This window comes from Peromyscus maniculatus, chromosome 19 (genome assembly GCF_049852395.1).
Source record: "Peromyscus maniculatus bairdii isolate BWxNUB_F1_BW_parent chromosome 19, HU_Pman_BW_mat_3.1, whole genome shotgun sequence".
In the NCBI taxonomy this organism is placed as follows: domain Eukaryota; kingdom Metazoa; phylum Chordata; class Mammalia; order Rodentia; family Cricetidae; genus Peromyscus; species Peromyscus maniculatus.
This window is the reverse complement of record NC_134870.1, coordinates 48,616,095-48,629,663: the sequence shown is the minus strand read 5'-3', so window position 1 is coordinate 48,629,663 and position 13,569 is coordinate 48,616,095. Positions and strand designations below refer to the sequence as shown.

General features: G+C 42.5%; 1 protein-coding gene across 3 annotated transcripts in view; it reads right to left on the bottom strand.

Annotated features, from left to right (window-relative positions):
• Nucleotides 1-13,569, bottom strand: part of Ccdc192 (coiled-coil domain containing 192) — a 200,658-nt gene that overhangs the window by 98,172 nt on the left and 88,917 nt on the right. The window lies entirely within an intron of this gene.

Genomic DNA, 13,569 nt, shown 5'->3' with positions numbered 1-13,569 from the left:
GTAATGGGTAATTTTGGATAATGTAGAAAAATGGAGAATAGACTTTTTTTTTGGTTTTTCGAGACAGGGTTTCTCTGTGTAGCTCTGCGCCTTTTCCTGGAACTCACTTGGTAGCCCAGGCTGGCCTCGAACTCACAGAGATCCGCCTGGCTCTGCCTCCCGAGTGCTGGGATTAAAGGCGTGCGCCACCACCGCCCGGTTTAGGAGATTAGACATTTTTAATAGATAAGGTTTTGGCTGAAAAATGACTCCAAATGAAGCCATTTGGAGATAAGAGTTGAATACTGATTGGGAAGAACAGCTGAAACCATGCCTTTCCCAGTAGAGGACATTGATTACTCAGATACATCTGCAAGATTCTCTCTCCTTTCTCTCTCTCTCTCTCTCTCTCTCTCTCTCTCTCTCTCTCTCTCTCTCTCTCCCTCTCCCTTTTCTCCCCTCTCAGTAAAATAAGGCTGAAAATTTTGGGTAAATAGGAAGGTTTTGCTGCACCCATAAATGATAACTCAGCTCTACATATTGTGACTGGATCCAGAAAGCGTCTTTCCTGTGGTCCCTGTGCTTGTGAGCATCATGTGCTCTGCGGAAGAACACACTGGGTTTGTGAAGGAGTCCCACACACTTTCCATTTCGTTCTCAAAGGAAAACTTCACCTTTTTTGCTTTGCTTGGACAGTGGTATTGACTTGCTTTATGCCAAATGCGGCCTTTTCAAGCCAGGCCAATTCCTTCTTGTTATCTCAGGTTATTTGTTCCTTCACACACGATCCTTCTTAAGCTCAGAGGGTAGCCGTGCACTGTTGCTGTCTTCAAAGGACCACAAAGAGAAGGGTGGCACTCTTTGGTTTTTTTTAAAAAAAAATAATAAACACTCAACAACTAACAAAAGCCAAGGTCTTGTGAAACGGTGGCACAAGGCCCTAGGTGGCCACAAACATAACTTCCTCCTCCTGTCTTACCAGAGTCACTTGGTATTTTAGGGGCACCTGCTGACGGTGTCAGCTGCCAGAATACTGCTGGCACCACATGGCACAAAACAACAAAAGAGCAAGCACAGGGCACTGTTGGCAGGGCCACCAGGCAGGCTGCCACCATGAATGCACAAAGAGCAGCTACACCATCTACAGACTGCTGTGTCCCCAAAGGATCATGCTCATCCATCACACAGCTCTTCATCCTCAAGCCATGTCTCTGCTAGAGGGAAATCCAGTCTAGCACAAGACATGATCTGCTGGGAGGCACAGCATGCCAAGGAGAGTACAGATGCCCTCAGAAGGTGGGCATGAGCAATTCCAAAGAAAGACGGTTGAAGTTAAAGTAGACCCCTAGCCCAGTAACCAGGACTCTCTTCTAGTCAAGATGCCAGTGGATTACTTGTTTGTTTTTGAGATTTCTTCTTTATGGTCCCTGTCATATTCATCCCTGAGAATGCCTGTCTTCATTATTACAATATAATCTCAAAATGATACAAACAAAATTAAAAGTTCATCCTATTTTGAAAATGAGACTTTGAGATACACAGGGTTCAAATGATTAAACTGGCGATTTTGAGTACTTTCACTGTTAAAAATATACCCATTGCCTCATTCTGAAGCTGTCAAAGCACAAACACAGGCTACCAATAGCTAACCAGAATTCTCCTTACTCAAGATGCCATGGAACAGGGTAAACAGAGGGATGCAGAGATACAGGAATGAAGACAAATGTTTACCATCCACCTATAACCCCAGCCCTTGGGAGGCTAAGACTTTAGGATCTCAAACTCCAGGTAATCTCAAAAAACAAAATACTATTTTTCTGGAAAGATATGTTTATTGCACATTTTTCATAAGTAGAACTAACTCCAATAAAATTTAAATCATATATACCAAGAGTCCTTATTATGTCCATTAACCCATTAACATGTTTTCTTTCTTTTTTTTATTCTTCTCTCATACAATACATCCTGACTGCAGTTTTCTCTCCCTCCACTCCTTCAAGTACCCGTCCCCATCTCCTCTGTCTCCCAGATCCACTCCTCCTCAGTTTCCATTCAGAAAAGAGCAGGACTTCTGGGGATGTCAACTGAACAAGGCATAACAAGTTATAATAAGACTAGGCACAAACCCTCATATCAGGGTTGGACGAGGCAACTCAGTAGGAGGAAAAGGGTCCCAAGAGCAGGTGAAAGTCAGAGACAGCCCCACTGTTAGGAGTACTACAAGAACACCAAGCTAACAAAGATATATTTGCAGAAGACTTAGTGCAGACCCATGCAGGGTCCATGATTGCAGCGTCAGCCTCTGTGAGCCTCATTGAACTCTGCTTCGTTGATTCTGTGGGCCATGTTCTCCTGGTGCCCTCGACCCCTCTGGCTCCTACAATTCTTCCTCCTCCTCTTCCAGGGAGTCTCCTGAGCTCTAGAGGGAGGGACCCGATAGAGACCTCCAATTTGGGCTCTCTCTCCACCTAATGTATAAACATGTCTGTAATGTGCTAAAAATGCATGCATTATGATTATGCATTTTTGCATGCTGTATTTTTAACCTCTTAGAACACACTGGGTGTTGGCAAAGCTGGCAGCAGTTAAAAAAGGGAAAAATGGGCAAAGAAGGGCTGGAGAAGTGACTAAGCAGTAGAGAGTGCTTGCTGCTTTCCCAGCAGACCCACATTCAGTTCGCACACTCATTGGATGGCTCACCATCTAGGGGGATCCAATGCCCCCTTCTGGCTCCCACGGGCACTGTGCACACATGTGGCAGACACATGTGAATAAAAAGCAAAATTTAAAAACTTGGAAGGGGGGGGGAAGCAAGAGCTCTTGAGTAGGATCAGGTGACATGCTTCCTGCAGCAGGCTTTGCCGTGGCATCACACTAACCCTGGCTAAGTAGAAATGATAGCAAGGCCAACAGTGGTTTCAAGTCCCTGGGGGAAAAAAAAACCATGTCAGCGAAAGATGAAAGACAGTTTCTTGGCTAAAACACAGACCAAGCAATTAAAGTAATGAAGCAGAAAATGCACACTGTCACAGATGCCTCGCAACTCAAATCCTCATATTTGTGGGTGGGAATAGCCTGTCCAGGAAGAAGTGAAGTCAATAGGCCCCAAGCACACAGAGTCAAAACTGGCTGCCTCTGTTTCTCACCTGGAGAATAAGGGGCTCGCCAGGTTGCAATTTAAGCTCTATCTCAAGTCTTAAGACTCGTCTAGACGGGGAGGCCTTGTCAAGTTCAAATCTGTTGGCACGTTCCTTGGTCGGCCGGCTTGCCGTTGTCTACCGTTCACTCTGTTTCAACTTTTAAATGATTGCCAATATCTAAAAATATTTCAAAGAAGGCTATGAATTGCTGCCTTTAAAAATAGGATGAGTTGCACCATGCATTTTGTGAAGGGAGAGACCTGGTATAAAAATAAAAATAAAAATTTCAGCCACTCCATCTTTTAAAAAAAAAAAAAAAAAGGCTGGGAATTTTAAGTTGGTGGCATTAAATTTTACACCAAATGTGGGACCTTCTGAGTGTGAGCCTTGCGCCTCTACGTAGGTCATGTGGCCAAGAAACAAACCTCGTTGGAAAAGGAGGAAGTGGCAATGTGACCCACACACTCAGACAAAATTCAGTGGAAGCTGAGCGGGTAGCTGCCATGTCGCCTCAACCTCCTTTCCTGTCCTCACCGAGGCCAGGTGTCAATCAACATTTGTCGCTGTATTTGCTCAGTTGACTTTTTTTTTTTTTGTTTTCCTACCACAGCCTCACTGAGCTCCTCTCCACAACCTTCCTGTCCCTGTAGAAATCAGAGCCGTGCTCTCTGGGGCAAAGGTTAACACAGCCCAGACAAAGGCATGCTTTCTCATCACCCACTGGGACATGGACCAGGCTCCCGGACTTTGTTACTAATTCTTTATTCCAAGATGGTGCAGCTAAGGGTGGACACAGGTTAAGCAGGCAGCTTAGATGAATCTCAGCGTCTTCTCCATCTTTTCTCTGGTGGGACCTTAAGGAATGATGTCAGACTAGGACCTGGTAGAAGCCCTTCTTCACTGTAGAATTCAAGTCTGTTGTGTGAAAGCCTGATATATTCTATTCTAAAGTCCAAACCCAACCACACCACTCAGAACCAAGCACCAAACCAAACCAAAATAAAACAGAAGCAACAACATCATCAAAACTCAGATAACCAGGAAGGAACATGGGAGACCCTTGGTGAGGTACTGCCTACCAGTCATTCTCTTTGAGCCTTTCTGATGTACTTTGGTGAAGTACTTTGCTCATGCTTTGGGGAAAGTTTGGTGAATAAACCCAAAGAATCTAGATAGCTGTTCCTAAGTATAACATATTCCAAAATGATGTCTTCTTTAGTGCTTGATTTGTGGAGTTTCATTTGTAGAGACAGATTCACCTTGTTTCCTTGGCTAGCCTGCAACTCATCATGTGGCTCGTATTAAATTCAGGCCTTCTAGATAGCCAGATCTCAAGCAAATGAGCAAGTCAGGAAACACATCCAGGCCCCTACCCCTTGGGCTTCAAGGCAGTTTGACTAAGCCCTCCTTTCCTATCCAGCGTCTCTGTGACCCCAGTGAGGGAGCCTAAATCTTACTGCCTACTTCTGCCATGCAGCATAGAGCAACATTAAGTTTGCTTTTTTTTTTGTTGTGTAGGTTAATGCTCTTCCTGGAGACCTTTAAGAATAGAGACCTTACTTTGTCTGGTAGGAATGATGCTTTGAATCCCTGCCATCTGGCTTGCAGTAGCGTTAACAATTGGGTGATCAGACTCGAAGTCTCTATCTATACCCTCCTTTCTTCTCTCCCTTTCCAAGGCCTGACACTAGCCAACATTGGCCTTGAACTCACAGTGATATCCCTGCCTCTGCCTCCTGAATATTGGAATTCCAGGGATGCACCACCACAGCTGATGTTGCTTCGTGTTGTTGAGCCTCAAAACTCATGATAGGCTTGATGTTTATTCCCACCCCAGCTGTGACGAATGCTCTATACTACAAAGCTGATCTTCATGCTATGAGTGCCTACAAATGGAAGGCTTAGTTTTTGCCAACAGTTCCCTTTCCTGTTTGTTTAACCTGATGTGGTTCCTGGCACCAGAGACGATTTCATTTTCCTGGGCAGTTTCCAGGCCAGGTCTTGTTTCTATACAAACCCTGAGAAGGTTCAATAATCAGGGTTCTGGTTGACTCATTCTGCCAAATTTCTCCCACTTGGTCAACATTCTTTTTTTTTGGTCAACATTCTTTACTCAGTTCTTAGCTGTCGCTGTAGCTGTCACCAGGGCTTTCAACGTATGAACACACATGGTAAATATTTGGTAGATTCTATACACCTCAGTAAATAAAAATATAATGCACTTAGCCCTTCAAGTGAATACTATAATGAAACGCATTTAAGTTTTTGCCATTAATCTTTTACTACTGGTGAGCTGCCACTCAGTCACAAAAGATCAAAAACAAAGTGATTAAGGACAGGCATCAACTCCTTGAAGCCTCATGAGAGTTCAGGAAATGTATGGTTCAACAAAAAGAATCCTAACGTGTCTCTGTTTCTGCACGTATGTTTGTTCTTTTCTAAGGTTATCTATGTAGAGCCCTTGGGCACACATCTTCACTTGTTTGGTCGTTTGGAACAAGCATACAGAGTCTGCAGACCTGTTTGGTCTTTGTGTGTCTGTCTCCATTCTAGCCTTTGGGCTGCAGAGCTTGTATTTACTCAGTTGGCGTTCGGGACAAATGAGCCAATAGGGTGACTGCAATACTTGGGCCACTGCACTCCAGACACTCGTCCTCTTCCACGTGTTCTCTCGCAACCCTACACACTTGACTCATTAAGCAAGCTGGGAGGATGGTACACGTAAGGGCCCTGTGGAACACTGGACTTTTCTCCCAATGGTTTTCATACGCAGCTGGCAGGCTTGGTGCCGAGTCTTCATGTGGAGAGTCACTCTCCCCTAGTGTTCAAATGCTTTCCCTGTGTTCCTCTCAAATCAACCCCCTGCTTCACCCCCAGGTCTTCTCATGGCCTTAAGTCTGTAGGAATGGCTCAGAATTGTCAGCTGTTTGTTGTTGTGTATACTTCAGAGGATTTTATGCAGATTTGAAAGTTCAATTCCCAGAAACTCCTATGAACTAGGTACAACTATCACTACACTTCATTCATTTCCTGACACATTTTTTTTAAAATCTCTGAAATATGAATGAAGTTTCAGAATGGAGCATGAGAAGCATTAAAAAAAAAGACCCCAACAACACTATATCTGTATAGTTGCTGAAATAATGGCAAACATGTCTTACAGCCAAACCACTGGATTTGATGAGATATGGTGACCTCATCCAACTGACAAGGACAAAAAGTAAGAGATGTTAGCCCAAGGTGAGGAAGCCATGCCATCAGATTCCACAGCCCACCTCCTGACCACTGCCTGTAATGTGGTGCAATGGTCCTCGACAGTTCTTTCTTCCATAATTTCCTTCTCACCTTCAAGTATATTAGCATAAAACAAATGATCATTTTCTTTTGTGACTTAAAAGTTTATGCATATTTACTGAAAGATCTAGAAGACAGATTTGAGGAGGAACAAACATCTAAATCACCTTAAATCTTACTGAGCTATCATTATTGCAAAGGTCTTGCTATGTTTTCTCCCCAACTTCTTCCCTTATTATATCGCAATACTTAAACCTCTCAGGTTAAAATACATTTTCCCTTTCTTGTCTCCTTTCTCAACATTACACACTGAACTTCTTACCCAAGTATTTGTGGACTCCATGTATAAGGACCCAGAGAAACATTCCCTTTATGGAGTCTCCTTGGACATTCCAATATGTCAGTAACACTGGGAGCACATGGAAATGGGATTTAATTCCTTTCTTCATTTACTGTGTGTGCTGCTGATTCCTTCCCTATGATATTACAGCTTCAGAGAGAACACAATTTCAAGGCCCATCTAACTTTCTGTTGGATAAGCCATTCCGTAGTTTAACACCCAGACTGTTTCCAGGTTGTCATGTGATGGAATCCCATGAGTGGCTGACCTTCATCTGGAGCTGTCAGGCTCAGCTCATCAGTAGAACTAAAAGTGTCCCCCATACCGAAGGACCACTGACAGCGGACCGGGAACACTCATCCAGCGGAACTGCAGCTTCCTACGGCACTGCTTCCTGGGCATTGTTCAGCTTCTAAGTTTGCCGGCAAAGGCCCAGGCTACCATTTGCTTAAAGTTGAGTCCCTTTTTAACTGTCAGGTGCTGGTCACACCTTTGAGGTGGGCACTATTTTCTTACTAATGAGCCGCAGAGTGGAGACACAGATACGTAGCAATGGAAGGCCAAGAGTTTTAAGGTAAACGTTTTTCCAGCTCTTAAGTTTCTCAGCCTCATTTTCCTTTTGCTTCTCTGCATTAACCATCATAGCAGAGCTCAATCATCACAATAGGGCACCGTGGACTGAAGAAAAGCAAGTTTTGAAGAGCCCGTGAGAAGGCTATTCACATTCTTGACAGCTCATCTACTAATCCCCAGAAAGATATGTGTACATAGTTCACCTTCCCAAAATAACCACTCTTGATTGTGGCTTTTACTTCCTGGGTACATTCATGTTTACTGTTGTGATTAAAATGTCTTGAAAATTAATGACTTGAAGACGAGAGGATATTTTCTCAGAGTCACCAATTAAAAGTTTTCAGTAGCATCTTTCAGTTTCAACTGAAATAAACCTGGAACTCTCTAGCCACAATTCAGTATTCTCTAAGTCAAACAGTAGCACTCCATTGGGTCTGTTCTGTCCTTGTCTCAGCCTGCTTACAGCAGGCTAAGTGTATGTGTGATCGACACTCTCCTAGGTGCCTTACATGAGACAATACCTTGGCTTTCCCAGAGGCTACTGAGGGAGAGTGAGGGTATAGTCATTAAGAAGAGTGAATAAAGCTGCTTATTTCTACAGTATTCGAGGGTGAGCCCTGAGTGGGCAGCATAGAGTTGTAGGACTAACACTAAAGATGCCACAAATTCCAGAAACTTTGGTATGGACTATGGCCCAGTTCTTGTCTTCTCTATGAAACCTTGAATACCTTCTATTTGAGTAGTAGATACTTTCCCAGGGAGACTGTCATGCTTCTTCGAGGTATAGCTCTTGTACACAGCATTTGGATTCCAAAAAGAGTAGGAGATTCCTCCACTGTCACTATAGCCTAAAGCCTCGTGATGAGGCCACGAGACACCCAATATTCAAAGGAAAGAAACAGGCTAGATTTTGAGGGCATATTTCACTGCAAATGTGGGTTAGGAATTTACCTCGAGAAAATGGCTGAAAGGAAGATGCTCAAGGAAGGAAACAGTAGAGAGAATCTGGGCAACTTGGAAGATTCTGGGTTGACTGCAGAACCATCTGGAATATCTCCTCATAAGGAAGCCAGATCAATTTCCTACTTTACATTTCAATTTCATTAAATCCATCATCTACTTGAGAATTCTTTTGCATTTCTTGTGGAGTAAGTCATGAATACATACCATAGGACCAAAGAGAAAAATAGTCAACTTTTTTTTTCTGTCATGTTTCAATAGGATTCTAGGGCATGGTTATTATTTTATTTCTTCTCTCAAGTTATAGATGCTTTCTAAGATAGTAAACTCTGGCCGAAGAGACAGTAAAATATTTTAAATATATAATGTTAGCTTTCTCAAATCAAGGTTCATAAATAATTTAAAAATCTGCTTTTTTTTTTCTGTTTTAAAAATGTCCCTTTAAGTTCCTGCTTGCTTAGCAACACACTCGTCACGTTTTACTGATGTTCAGTCTCCTCTTGCCTCCTCAGGTGACAGTGTTCTCACAGGATCAAGAGCACACAACTGTTTAGTCTGTACTGGAGAACAAGCAATTAGCCGCTGACCCTCAGGAATAGCGTCTGAGTCTGCCCAGGAGGGCACTTGTTTACATACAACACTTACTCGTCTAAAACATTCTCCTGGCGGTGATTTTGCGTTGTTGTGATCTCAAATGCTTGCCTGAAAAAAATACTACGGTTGACTTGTGATGGTGCAGAAACTGCATGCTTTATCAAGTTTGTTTGGGCACCACGATAACCGAGGTTGAAGTCTTGCTTTTTATCACGGGGAAGGGAAACTTTTTATTTTCCTCCACTTAGGAGCTGACTGACATCTGCCTCATACATGTGCATGGGAGTCCTCAGGGACCAGGGCCCCTCAGGGATGGCTACAACCTGAGCTTCTGTGGTTTCTTAGCTAAAAAACAAAAGAGAAGAGTCTTTGCTAGAGAAGTTACAAGATGAGGGGGAATGAACTTGAGTTCCTGGGGCATCGAACTATGGAAAGGTAGGCATCGTCATCTCATCAATTCTCTGGGCTCTGCCCCAGTGGATGCAGCCAACCTTGAAGAAAAACTATCTGGAAAAAACCTGTACCTGTGCTAAATATATATTGACATTTGCTTCCTTTGCCCCATCCCCCAAACAGTACAAGACAGTAACCATACAGCCTTCACCTTGTGTTCAGTATAGCATAGTGAAGGTTTAAAGTACATGAAGCATGTGTGCAGGTTACATGTAAAATACTGCTCTGTTTCAGATAAGGAACTTCAATCAGCCCCTGGATTTTGTTATCTTCCAAAGGTCCGAGAGCCTGCTCTCCAAACTCCAGCTGTACAGGGGCACTAATGGAACATGACGTCTAGCTGGTGAAGTTAGCTGCGTTGATTCATCTCATGCTGGCTCTGGCTTGACTCGGGTGACTACTAACTATTTTCCTCCATAGAGGGAGGAAGGGCACCTTTGCATATTTATGTCCTGCTTTTTAGGAAAATAGGAGAAAATAGGATGCTTTTTCTTTTTTTGTCTATTTCTAAATTCTCTTCAACCAAATAATCCTTATGTTAAAGGGCATGGTGGAACAGTGTTTTTATTATGATGGTTTCCACTTTTCCTTAAATAAAAAGCTTTGTTTTTATTTCTAATTTAGAGGATGCATGTGTGTTCACATGTGGGTATGAACACATGAGTGTAGTGTCCATATATAGCAGAAGAAGGCGTGGAATTCCCTGGAGTTACAGGTGGTTGTGAGCTCTCCGCATGGGTGCTGGGAACTCAGCTCACGTCATCTGTAAGAACAGTAAGAGGTCCTGACTGCTGAGCCATCTCTCCAGTCCTCCACGATTTCCATCCTCTTAAACTGGCTTCTGGTTAACTGTCCCTTAACTGTGGATGCATTGTAAATTAAATACTGAATAATTGTTGACATAAGACAGAATAGAGTTTTTCAAATTTCTTCTCCCTGCTGGAAACTGAGACACTTCCTGAGAGACAGACTTCCAGTTCAATATTTTCTCCTGCTGTGTGTTTGTCCTCTTGTTTGGAAACAAGATCTTACCATGTAGCCCAGGCTGGCTCAGAGTTTGTGATCCTCTTGCTTCAGCCTCCAGAATTCTGGAAATACAAGAATTTGTCCATACCTGGATCAAACGTCATTATTTGTATATAGCTTCCTTTACACTACTGTTGTTCACTTCCATGGTCTGGTCTTGTGTAACTAAGAAATTAGCTTTTGACTCCAGAGGCACAAACAATAAATCATCCACTAAAACATGGATTTGTAGCACTGGAACTCTTTTTACTTTAGTAAAGAGAAAAAATAATTAAATCCTTTTATGTAAAGAATCAAACAGTTTGAAATTGTTGGTATGTGTATGGTCGTATGATCTGTACAGATGGGGTGCAGAGTAAGGCCTCTGCCCCCAATAAGTTAATCATAGTGTGAAGAGAAGCAGGAAAAAATATCTGGAATAAATTCAAGGCAGTGTGCGTTTACTTAGCTCTTAATGTGTGCTCATTAGACAGTGAATTAAAAGCCAAATTAATCTGGAAAGTGAACACATAAGAGAATTCTAATAAGATAATATTTATTTTAATACAACAATTTAAATACTAGGATAGAGGTGTATCTACCTACTAGGGCAGAATTAGTCAACTGATAGCATACTATGAGCTCACTGGTGAACCATAACAAGACAGACGGCTGTGGGAGGGGGAAGAGGGCCATAGCAGTGTTCACACATGAGAGCTGAACAGGGCAAGGGAAAAGAATGAGATCACCTCTGCAGAGGGCCAAGCATTTTAATATGCTTGCAGTCAGCATTCTTGCAGAAATTCCTGCAGGAAAACTCTATTCCTGGGCTTACTTGAGAATAGGTGGTAGGCTTACCCTAGGAACAGTTTCAACAATTAGGAGATTCGAACTCTCTAACAACCCACAGCACTTAGCTAATGCCTGATGAAAACCTGAACAATTCAAAGATGCCCAGGCTCCCTCCAGTGGATTTTATTTTGGCCTAGTTGGATTTTGCTGGGTATGAACAGGATATAAACATATAATTTGGGGTTTGATGGTTTAAAACAAAGGCCATATAGGTGACAGTCATGTACATACTCACCCATGTATATAATACATAAGCATGCATGGGTAGCATATACATTCAGTAATAAATTTGAAATCTACTTTGTTCAAATCTTAGCATCCATTGTTTCTTTTTCAGTTGTCCTAATTGCACAAAGCGGCAGTTTTCATTGTAATATATTTATACATGCATATAATCTACTTTGAATTCACTTGCCTTAATAGTCTTCAAATTTCCTTTTTACTCAGAGGCAAGCACCATTTTGAATTCTTTTGTAATCTCTTCAGGTTTTTTTTTTTTTTAGATGAAAAAAACAGATTCTGGCCGGGCGTTGGTGGCGCACGCCTTTAATCCCAGCACTCGGGAGGCAGAGCCAGGCGGATCTCTGTGAGTTCGAGGCCAGCCTGGGCTACCAAGTGAGCTCCAGGAAAGGCGCAAAGCTACACAGAGAAACCCTGTCTTGAAAAACCAAAAAAAAAAAAAAAAAAACAGATTCTGTCATTCTATGTTTTTCTCAATGGTTCTTCTACATGTCCCTTTACTACATGACTTTCCTACTTCATATGGTTGTATAAAAGTTTACGTCAGTGCCCTGAGTACTGACTCTGTGCAGGCACAGTTCTCCTGGTGAAGAACTTTCCAGGGTAGCCGCCCCCGCCTCCCCCTTACCTGCAGCTCCGTTTTTCTCTGTTTCATTTACCCACAGTTACCAGAGCCCAACTGCTGTCCAAAAGGGCCAAGTGAAAATTTTCAGGAATGAAGGTTCTTTAGTTTCAAATTATAGGACATTTTGGGGTAGCAGGATGAACCCAAACTCCATCCTGTTTCATCCTGCGTGGGGGAACCACCCCCCTATCTAATGTGTCCATACTGAGTAGGGCACACAACCACAATTACTTAGCAGCTGTCACAGTGCTAGACATGTTCAAGTGTCCTTTATTTTATTGAGTAATGGCCCCAAAGCCTACGTGTAGTGATGCTGGTAAATCTATTGGGGTACATTGTGATATTTGTCTATTTCATTGTTAGTTACTGATACAGAAGTGCCAGTCTTCTGGTTCTCTCTCTCTCTCTCTCTCTCTCTGTCTCTGTCTCTCTCTCTCTCTCTCTCTCTCTCTCTCTCTCTCTCTCTCTCTCTCTCTCTCTCCTCCTCCTCCTCCTCCTCCTCCTCCTCCTCCTCCTCTCTTCTCCTCCCCTCCCCTCCCCTCCCCTCCCCCCTTCTCTCTCTCTCTCGCCATTGCTTGGTCCCATGAATTTCCATGCGAATTTTATAATAACCTGAACAATTTCTTCTAAGAAGCCAGCCGAGACTTTGCAAGCAGTTGTACTGAATAAGTTGTTGAATTTGAATTATACTGGTGTCTTAACAGAATCAACATGTTTGATGCATGAGGGTAGGATAGATTTTGATTCGTTTAGGTCCTAGACCCTTTAGAATATAGATTTTGATTTAAGTTGGGGCCAATATTCTTCATTTGTCTCAGCTCTACCAAGACACACACTCAGAGCAACAATATTCTGAAAGGTTGAAGCTGCCATTCCTTTCCAGGGTTTGAAGGCAGGAAGACCAGGAGGTCAGAGCCAGTCTGGGCAACTTAGGAAAAGCCTACTTCAAAAACAGTTGCTACAAATGTTTCAAAGGAGAATTCAAGAACTATACATCTATAGGCAATCAGGAGAGCTGAATGTTCAAATGAATTAAGAACTAATTGCATTCCGCCAGACAGCTCATTTGCATTTCTGTGGACCTTTATTTACATTACCATTCATTTTCTACAATGCACAATTAATTATAAAGCAGCTCAAAGTCAATGAGATAGCCCACAAGGCTACATTCTAAAGGACACCCAGGAAACTTTTTTTTTAATCTATTAAAAAAGTTTTTGTGAAACATAAAAGATTCCTTCACTATTCCCATGGGAAACCAAACCAGCATGAATTGCAAAAACACTGTGAGGTGGAAATGGGCATTGCTACTTGGGGAGATCATTATATGTTCTCTCTCTCTCTGAATTCTATTTTTCCTCTTATTACTTGGGAAGTTATACACTTATTTCCTGTGTTTTTGTAAGCTTTTACATTTTAACAGCTTCATCTGAACAAAGTCTAGAACAAATCAGTATCTTTACATCCTAAATCACGTGTTTCTGGAACATTATCATTCTTGGCTCAAATCTGTC